We start from the raw sequence: 10850 nt of genomic DNA on the forward strand, positions 1-10850 counted from the left end.
TAATGAATCCCGTTAGTAAAATGGGTCCTATGGAAAGTCCATCAATTCCCAGTCTCCAGTGAAAATCAAAAATATTTATCCATTTATAATCCTCCTCCAATTGGATTAATTGGTCGTCGAATTGGAAATGATAACAGAATGCATAGGTTGTTAGAAGCAGCTCTAAAAAGCATATGCACATAGTATACCATCTAACCCCCTTATTCCCCCTATGAGGGAGAAAAAAAATTAACAAACCCGCGGATATCGGCAAAATAACAATTATTGTTAACCAAGGAAAATAGCTCGTGGTAAAGACAAGATAGACTTTGACCAGAAAGACCCGCCCCCAGAATAATATATTCTATTCTATTTTCCCGAGTACGGGTCTTTGTCGGTAAAGAGGAATCAAATGTATTCAAGTGGAGTTTTCTAGAACGTATCAATAAGCTAGACCCATACTGCGAGTTGTCTCATGCCATAAATAAACCCGGACGCTCAAGAAATCCGTTGGACAAGCGGATTCACATCTTTTACAACCTACGCAGTCCTCCGTTCTTGGAGCAGAAGCTATTTGCTTAGCTTTACAGCCGTCCCAAGGTATCATTTCCAATACATCTGTGGGACACGCTCGTACACATTGAGTACATCCTATACAGGTATCATAAATCTTTACTGAATGTGACATTGGATATATAAAATTTTTGAATATTATTATTATTAATTTGATTTTCGATCTGGTAAAAAAAGAAGTAGTAAATAAATCATGTATTCTAGACACCAGACGAATCAGTGGGTTACCTTAATTTGTTTTTTTAGAATCAATAGATTGCTGGATCTGTTCATGAGAAAGAGCCAGGATACTTTGATTTCTTACGTTTCGGCAAACATGAATTAGTTAGACATGTTAATTCTAATTTTAGAATTAGATAAATTATATCTATTTATCCATATTCTATCCATATATATATATATATATAGAATATAGAAGGATATCTGTGTTTATTTATATCTATATCATTACGACTACGATTATTTATTCAACAAATTTGATTGATTGATACGAGTTGATTTTCTGTTACGATGGATCGACGAAACAATAGCCGGTCCAATAGCTGCTTCAGCGGCGGCAATAGCTATAACAAAGATCGATAAAATGTCTCCTTTTAATTGACGACTATCAAATAAATCAGAAAATGTTACGAGATTTAGATTAACCGCATTCAGTATAAGCTCAAGGCACATAAGTGCTCTAACCATGTTTCGACTTGTGATCAATCCATAAATACCGATAGAAAATAAATAGGCACTCAAAACAAGTCCGTGTTCGAGCATCATTGACTAACTCCTCATCAATCTCGATTCATTTCAATATGAACAACAATTTTTTAACCGATTTGATTGACTCGAATATAACAAGTGCGTAACAAACGAAAGCATTGGCAATGGATAGAACTAAACCTTTTATTATTTGACATTCCATATGAACAAAAATAGAATTGAAGGAAAATAGATGTACTAACAATAAGCAATAAGGCAGAACAAGGCCGAGGCCTTATTTTTTTTTTTTTTTCTTTGATTTTTTATTTCTAATCCTAACTCTTTTTTACTGACGAGCCATAGCAATTGCACCTATCAAAGCAACTAAAAGAATTATAGAAACAAGTTCAAATGGAAGATAAAAATCCGTTGATAAATGAATCCCAATTTGTTGAACGTTACTTATCAGGTCCTGTTCTATAATCTGGCTTGATCTTGTAGTCCAAATAATCCCGTACCACGACGTATCTAAGATAGTAGTAATTAATGAAAACAAAATACTTGTACAAACCAGTAAAGTAACCCCATCCCCAACGGTCCAAAGAGAGAAATAATTGGAATATTCTGAACCTTTCATGAACATCACGGCAAATATGATTAAGACATTTACGGCCCCCACGTAAATGAGGAGCTGTGCAGCAGCTACAAAATAGGAGTTAGATGGAATATAGAATAAGGCTATAGAAACAAGAACCAATCCCAAAGAAAAGGCAGACAAAATTGGACTCGTAAGTAATACCACTCCGAGACTTCCTAATATAAGTCCTGATCCCAGAAATACTAAAAGAATATCATGTATTGGTCCAGGTAAATCCATTATGCGTAAAATAAGAGATAAATTAAGTAGAAATATTTCATGACCTTACTGACCGGGCCAGGAAAAGGGGGTTACCCTATTTTTTTCTTGTCAATGATGATACGTTCTTAATTGAATTAAATCTTAATGGGATGTGGATTGACGTAGATACTGTTATTGGACCAATCCCACTTCTGTATCTGAAAGTGAAAGTGTAGTTCGGAATTGTATATTTCGAAATAACCACAGATATATGAATTCCATTTTCAATTCAAATAAAGCCATGATTCCCACAAATCAGTAGTTATATTTATGATTTGTGGTTACTGCCGAACCAAAAAGAAAGAACCCTGATCAAAACAGAATCTTAGTAATTTGGTAATTTTGGTAATCATTATCATTATTGAAAAAGGAAAAGGGGTTTAGTTTATCCGCGGCTATTTTTATTTATTTGAGTGGAATTCATATTCATAATTGTTTGTTTGAATTGTGTAATCCCCCATTATTGACACTGGTAGACGACCCAAAGCAATTTGATTATAATTCAATTCGTGACGATCATAAGTAGAAAGTTCATATTCCTCAGTCATTGATAAACAATTTGTTGGACAATACTCGACGCAGTTGCCACAAAATATACAGATTCCAAAATCAATACTATAATTAAGCAGCCGTTTCTTTCTAATATCTGTTTCCAATCTCCAATCAACAACAGGTAAATCTATGGGACATACACGAACACATACTTCGCAAGCAATACATTTATCAAATTCAAAGTGGATTCGACCGCGGAAACGCTCTGATGTGATCAATTTTTCATAAGGATATTGAATAGTTACAGGTAAACGATTCGCGTGGGATAAAGTAATCATGAAACTTTGACCAATGTACCTTGTAGCTCGTACTGTTTGTTGACCATAATTCATGAACCCAGTCACCATAGGGAACATATCGTGGATATCCATGAATAATTTGATGTTTCTTTCTCTTGCTTGAGAGAGGTTATGAACCTAGAATTTCATATTCTGTTACAGCGAAAGGCGTTGGAAAGAAGTTGTCAATAATAGATTACCTAGAGAAACAGGTAAAAGAAATTTCCATCCAAGATTTAATAGTTGGTCCATTCTCATCCTAGGTAAAGTCCACCTTGTTGTGATAGGAATGAACAGGAACAAATAAGCTTTAGCTAATGTAATGAAGATACTAATTGTCGTTCCAAAGACCCCACCAGGTTTATTTATTCCGAAAAGCTTCGGAATGAATATGTACGGAATAGAGGAATTCCACCCCCCCAAGTACAGAACTGTTACAAATAATGAAGAAACTAGTAGATTTAGGTAAGACGCAATGTAAAATAAACCAAATTTTATACCCGAATATTCGGTTTGATAACCTGCTACTAATTCCTCTTCCGCTTCTGGTAAATCAAAGGGTAATCTCTCACATTCTGCTAGGGAAGAAACTAGAAAAACTATAAACCCTATGGGTTGGCGCCAAAGATTCCACCCCCAAAAACCATATTTAGACTGTGCCTCAACTATATCAATCGTACTTGAACTGTTAGATAATTATAGTCGATGATAACATCACTGTTCCTATCGCTATTCCAGAACCGTACATGAGACCTCCGCTTCATACGGCTCCTCGATGGCCACAAATAAATTTAAGGACTGACTTGGTATTCCCCCGGCTTGCTTTTTTTGTGGAGTAGCTAGAGTAAAGATGCATCGGGGAGTCCCTAATTAAACCAATGGAATTCTGTCTGCTATAATAACAAATAAAAGTGCTTCGGAATTGATCTCATCCTTATTTTTTTTTTTAATGCAAATTACAAAATTTTTCTTTGTTCAGCAATAACTGAATCCTTCAATAAAATATGCGCTGTATCGGTAAAAATTTCGACCCATAGATTGCGCGATTACGAAAAATAATTAGACCCCGCACCAATTCATGAATCCTGATAAGAATTCCATTCCATCTATATAAATGTAGATCAGAAAAAAAAAGAATAAAAAAAGATCTCTTATCATTTTAATTTTTCCTATTGCATTCCATTTCTTTCGTTCCTGTTCTTCTTTCTCAGAAGGGGATTCTAAAAAATAAAATAAAGGATTATTTCGTTCCCAATAGTTATTTCTTTAATCAGTGGGTAGGAGTATACTCTGGATCGGAATCATCGGGAAGTACTCCTTGATCATTTCTACCAACGTAAAGCCCTCATTATGATTCCTTTCATGCAAAAATATCTCTTTGGATACCTTACATTATTTCCATTACTAATCCTTTGCGTATCTTAGTGTTCCTAACCACCCACCCTTTTTTTGATTGATTCAAAATATGGATAAAATTGTAAAAACCCATACAAGTGATCTTTTGTACCCGCTTCAAGCCATGATGACTAATCATCCAATCTTGGGGTAAACAGTTTACGCTGCTTATGTTTACTTCTACCTTACTCTCGTACATAGGGAATGAGAATCAATCTTATTACTGCAAATTAATAAGCAGTTTTGTTTCACTCATATAACTATCTGGTTTAGCTCATCGACCCAAGTGATGAATAAAGAAAAGTGAAGATATTTATACAATCAGTACATTCAATCTTCTTTCCTAAAACAAGTGGGTAAGGTAAAGTTGATGTTCCAACGAATCACACGTAGAGATATTGATAACACACATAGAGTTAATGGTATTTCATAACTAATCGATTGAGCAGCAGCTCGTAGACCACCTGAAAAGGAATATTTATTATTCGAGCCATATCCTGACATAAGAAGTCCAATAGGGACAATACTGGAAATGGCGATCCAGAAAAAAACACCTATACTGAGATCGGCCAGAACAAGGCGATACCCAAAAGGAATTACTGAATAACTAAAAAAAATGGATATGGCCGCTATAGACGGGCCGATACTGAATAAACGAATATCCCCCCTAGATGGGAGAAGATCCTCTTTCAAAAGTAGCTTAGTCCCATCCGCTAGAGCTTGAAGAATTCCCAAAGGACCGGCGTATTCAAGCCCAATACGTTGTTGTAATGCTGCAGATATTTCTCTTTCTAACCACACAATCACGAGTACTCCTATTGTGATTCCTGATACAGGAGTAAAAATAGGGACAAGCGCCCATATGAGGCTATAGACTTCTTCTAAATACTCCGATCTGGAAAAAGAATTGATAGCTTGTATTTCTGTCGTATCAATTGTCATTTCAACGATCAACCTCTCCCATAATGATATCTATACTACCTAGTATCGTCATGATATCAGCCAATTTCATTCTTTTAACTAACTGAGGAAGAATTTGCAAATTGATGAAACCTGGTGGACGAATTTTCCATCTCCAAGGAAAAACACTATTATCTCCTATCAAAAAAATGCCTAATTCTCCCTTGGGGGCTTCTACTCTTACATAAAGTTCTTGCTTCGACAATTCAAAAGCGGGTGAAGGTTTTTTACTAATGAATCGATAATCAAAATCATTCCATTCGGAATGGCGCCCTCCATCAAAGCGTCGCACTTCTAAATTCTCATAGGCCCCTCCCGGAATTCCTTCTATAGCTCGTTGAATAATTTTTACGGATTCCGTCATTTCACCGATTCGCACTAAATAACGAGCTAATGAGTCTCCTTCTTTTTGCCACTGGACCTCCCAATCGAATTCATCGTAACACTCATAATGATCAACTTTACGAAGATCCCATTGGATTCCGGAAGCTCGTAACATTGGTCCTGATAAACCCCAATTTATTGCTTCTTCTCCACCAATAATGCCTACTCCTTCAACTCGTTGCAAAAAAATGGGATTCCGCGTAATAAGTTTTTGATATTCCACTACCTCTGTTAAAAAATAATCGCAGAAATCCAAACATTTATCTATCCAACCATAAGGTAGATCAGAAGCTACTCCTCCGATACGGAAGTAATTGTGCATCATTCGCATACCTGTGGCAGCTTCAAATAGATCATATAGCAATTCCCTTTCTCTTAAAATATAGAAGAAAGGAGTTTGTGCACCGATATCCGCCATAAAAGGCCCCAGCCATAACAAATGAGAAGCTATACGACTCAACTCCAGCATAATTACTCTGATATAGCTAGCTCTTTTAGGTACTTGAATATTTCCCAACTGTTCTGGTCCATTTACCGTTATTGCTTCCGTGAACATAGTTGCTAAATAATCCCAACGTGTTACATAAGGCAGATATTGTATAATTGTTCGGTTTTCCGCAATTTTTTCCATTCCTCTATGTAAATAACCTAATACGGGTTCACAGTCAATAACATCTTCACCATCCAGAGTAACGATGAGTCGAAGAACACCATGCATTGATGGGTGGTGAGGACCCATATTGACTATCATGAGGTCTTTTCTTGTAGCCGGTACAGTCATATGTTTTCTTCCCCGATTCATTATTCATGAATTATCGAAAACAAAACGAGGTTCATCAAAATTCAAGATCTAATACTAATAAACCAAATAATTCAAATGAATCCCCAATCCTCAAATTAACGCGGTTTTGGCTCCCGAATATTCAGCTGACCAATTAATTCCTTATAACGTACTCTATTTTTTTTTGACAAATAAGCCAGCAGCCGTTGACGTTTTCCCAAAATCTTCCGCAGACCTCTCTGAGAGAAATAGTCTTTTCTGTGCAATTCTAGATGTGAAGTAAGTCTACGTATCTTATTAGTAAAATTGAATACTTGAAATTCAACGGATCCCCTGTTTTTTCCTTTTTCTTCTTGCGGAATAACTGAGATGAATGAACTTTTTATCATAAAAATAATTCTTCTCTTTCTTTTTTTTCTTTCTTTTTCACAAATATGGGTTTTACCGGTCAGGAATAATATAATAATAATGACAGTTATTTCAATCTTTCAATCTGGTACACACAGGAATCCAGATTTATTCATATAGTACTTTGTTTTTTATCAAAAAAACAATTTAATAAATCCAATTTCATTTGTAATTTGATTCGGATACGAAAGCATGTTACATTTTTGCACCCACGAAATATAAAATGATTTTGGCCTAAGAAGATTCCGCCGATTCATTCCTAGATCCAATTAATACGTTATTGAATTACTATTACTATCATGTATCAGAATGGAATGGAAGACAGCGTGCATGTAAATACGTCTGTCCTAGTCTACCGGATGTGAGCGTGATATATAGAAAAAGAAAATATACCATAAAAAAAATAGATAATATATCATCAAATAATTCTGTATCGTGGGTACATATGTATCCTTAACATACTGAAACGACTACTATTATTGGTATCAAACCAATAGCGATCCATACAAGCTAAATCTTCTAATCGATAATTGGGCCAAAGAAACAATTTAAATTGAATGCATTTATTTGTATCTGTATCAAGATACTTATTCTCATCTAAAAATTGCACACAATTTTTTATGTTATTCCCGTTGCAAAGTACTGTATTTCTATCCACAACATTCCCATTTCCGGAATTTAAATCCATTAGAATTCTTAATTCTCTACGACGTACAGGAGATAGAATATTTTCAGGAATAAAAAGTGAATCATAATGATTTTCGTCTCCATTCCCAAGCGTTTTTCTATCTTGTGCAATAGATCCATCGAAATTATTCTCATCAACATATTTCCTTTTTCGGAATCTTCGATTTGTTTTGTGCTTACTCTTATGGGCCAATGAAATACTTATGGTTTGATACATAAGAAATTGCCCATCCCGTTTTAGAGACAGACGAACCGGTTCGATAATGAATATTCCCTTTCTTATCAATTCCGTAATTGTTAGCTCCTTATCAATCAGCATTACATCCAGGCGCATTTCTCCTCTTTCAATAGAGGATATAGCAATTTCACTTGGATTTTTCAGTCTAAGCAGGAAACAATATACCTTAACATTATTGATTATTCTTTGATTCAGAGGTTCATCCCATCTCAATTGAAAAAGCAAATACTTTTTCAGGAGAAAATCAAGTTCTGCCTCCTTCTTGCTTTTAGATTTCCTTTTCTTTTTACGTTTTTTATTTTTAATGTCTGATTCGGTTTCCGCGTAATCCTTTTCAAAATCTTTTTTTTTGTTTCGTGCATCTGATCCAAGATTCTTTTGGTTTCGTAGATCTGATCCAAAATCTTCTTGGCCCCGCTGTTCTTTTTCTTCTTGATTTCGATTCTCTAATTCAAGATATTCTTCTTTTTGATTGGATGATATACGAAGACTCTCTTTTTGATTTCCATTGATATTTCTACTAATATTTTCATTTCCATTAAAATTAAAAAAAAGTAATTGGATTGGTATAATCCAGGGTTTAATCTTATATGCATCATAAAGCAGTCTAAATTCTTGGAAGAACCAAGGTTCCAGATTCGGTATGGGACCATATAACACGTCTTCATTCATTCCCATCCAATCAAAAAAAAAACCTTTTTTATTGGATGGGTTAATTTTTTGATCAATCATGAGATTGAGATAAAAAAGATCCTTTTTCTCAATTATTTTATAATCATTAGTTCTCGTCTTAGTATCTTTGCTAATGTTAGTCCTCGCGCCCATGTTAGTCCTGGTTTCAATATCGAGATTTTTTTTAAGACAAAAATTTAGAATTCCGCACTCAAAATATTTTCGATCTAGATTTTGACCTGTATCAATAATACACTCTTTCCCTAAATAATCACTACTAGCTGTACTCCCTAATACATAAAATAATTCGAGTTTAGGTGTGTGGTAATTATATGAAATCTTTCGTCCCTCATTTACCTGTAAAGGGGACCCATAAATATATGGGTTCTTTCTATCCTCATAATTAATATACTTATGTGCTAAAAGAACATATCTGTACTGTTTTTTATTTTTACTCGACAATGAATTCTCTCCATAAGAATTTTCATTCTTGTAATGAATGAATCGGTTTTTTTCATATGAATCTAAAAATTTGAAGTCTTTATTTTGAATCATGCGGTGTTGATTGACTCTATTTCGCCATTTTTGCGGTACTAATCTGGACCATCTAGTCTGAGATAAATTGTATTGATAATGACCTCTTAACCAGTCTTTCCATTCATTGATTCCAGAATTCGGAAGTTTTTTACGCCTTGTTTTTGAATCAGATACTTCTCGTGTGACCTTTATTCTATCCTTGAAAAAGGTGTATGCTCCATGATATTGAAGTGCAGATCCAAAGGGATCCTTGTTAATAACCTGAATTTGTGATAATTTGTAAAATACATATCCTTGGGATAAGGAAGATAAGTCACAATAAGTCTTTGAATGTTTATTACTAATATTAGAAAGCGACTTTTTTACAGTCGAAATAAAGTGAATTGCATTTTGGTTCGTTTCATCAATTACTTCTTGATTTGTTTCATCATTGTAAATGTATTTATTGAGAGTTTTTTTTATTGATTCAAGTAAAAGTTGTGCATTTTTTCTGGGAATGTTAATAGTAGATAGACGGATACCAATGTATATTCTTTCAACGAAAGATTTCAGAAAATAGTGCCATTTGCGTATTAATCGCGCACTTATTTTTTTTGATATCCACAAAATATCTTTCAAAAACTCCCATCTTTTATTATCACAACTCGTCTTGTTAGAAATAAGATTTATATCCGGAGTTCCCATTTTTTTTTTCTCCGCGATTCTTTCAATTTGATCTCTAATTGTGATTGTACTATTAGCCAGATCCTTGATTTTTTTTTCTGTGAGTGAATAATTTGTCCAATCCATGGATCTAATTTGAATGATCGATTCATCGGTAATCTTATTACTGATTATAGAATCTTTTCTATTTTCATTCGGTTCATATACTTTCCTCAATCCCAATAATAAAATTGGGTTTACTTTTTCAAGTTCTTTTATTATTCTTTTCATTTTTATTATTCTTTTACTTTTAATAAGGAGAATTCTTTTGATAACCCCACTTGTTTTTTCTTTTGCAAATTTTAGAAACCTTTTTTTTTTTTTTTTAAAACTTTTAGAACTCGAAAACATTTATTTTTCAACTTTGTAATTTTTTTTGCAAATTCTTTACAAACGGGTTTAAAAAAAGAAGGTCGTTTTCGGGGAGAACCAAAAGGTAGTTCAGCTTCCATTCCCCAGATTGTTAAAAAAGAAAAATTGTCTCTTTTTCCTTTCTTTTTTATTGGACTTCCAAGGGGGGGTCTTACCTTATTGCGCCAAGGTTTCAGACAGAAAGGAAATTGGATTTTTATCTGAATACCATCTGTTAACCAGTTTTTTGGAAATTCTGTTTCTGATAATTGAACACCATTATAGGTGCATTTAACGTGCATTTCTCTATCCCAGTCTTTAAAATCTTCGTACCACTCAGGGAATTGAAATAATAGCATACGGCCGAGATTTTTAGCTATTATTAATGAGGGCAGTACGATGTATTTTCTAAGAATTGATTGGGTTACTAACATCGAACCCCTTATTGCTTGAGCAAATAGAATACTATCCCAAGTTTCTGCTATTGCTATCCGTTCATTCTCCTTTTTTTTCTCCTCCTTGTTTTTGCCCTTTTCTTTTGCCTCCTTCCGCTTAGAATCTTCATAATCTGAAGTTTTTAATTCCAGGCTTTCCCCCGTCCGATTCCTAAAGATTGGGTTCATCATTTCGGAGATATCAAAAGAAAAAAAAAATGTTTTGTCTATTCTGTCCAAAAAAAGCGGGGAATGCACGTTTCCTTGAAACATTTCCCAAATAGTTGTTTTACGTCTTTGAGCACGCATGGATCCTTTGATTAGGTCCCGGCGA

Source organism: Aristolochia californica, unplaced genomic scaffold (genome assembly GCF_029961685.1).
Source record: "Aristolochia californica isolate CCGP_79_NKW_82.1479 unplaced genomic scaffold, dmAriCali1.0.hap1 SCAF_357, whole genome shotgun sequence".
Classification (NCBI taxonomy): domain Eukaryota; kingdom Viridiplantae; phylum Streptophyta; class Magnoliopsida; order Piperales; family Aristolochiaceae; genus Aristolochia; species Aristolochia californica.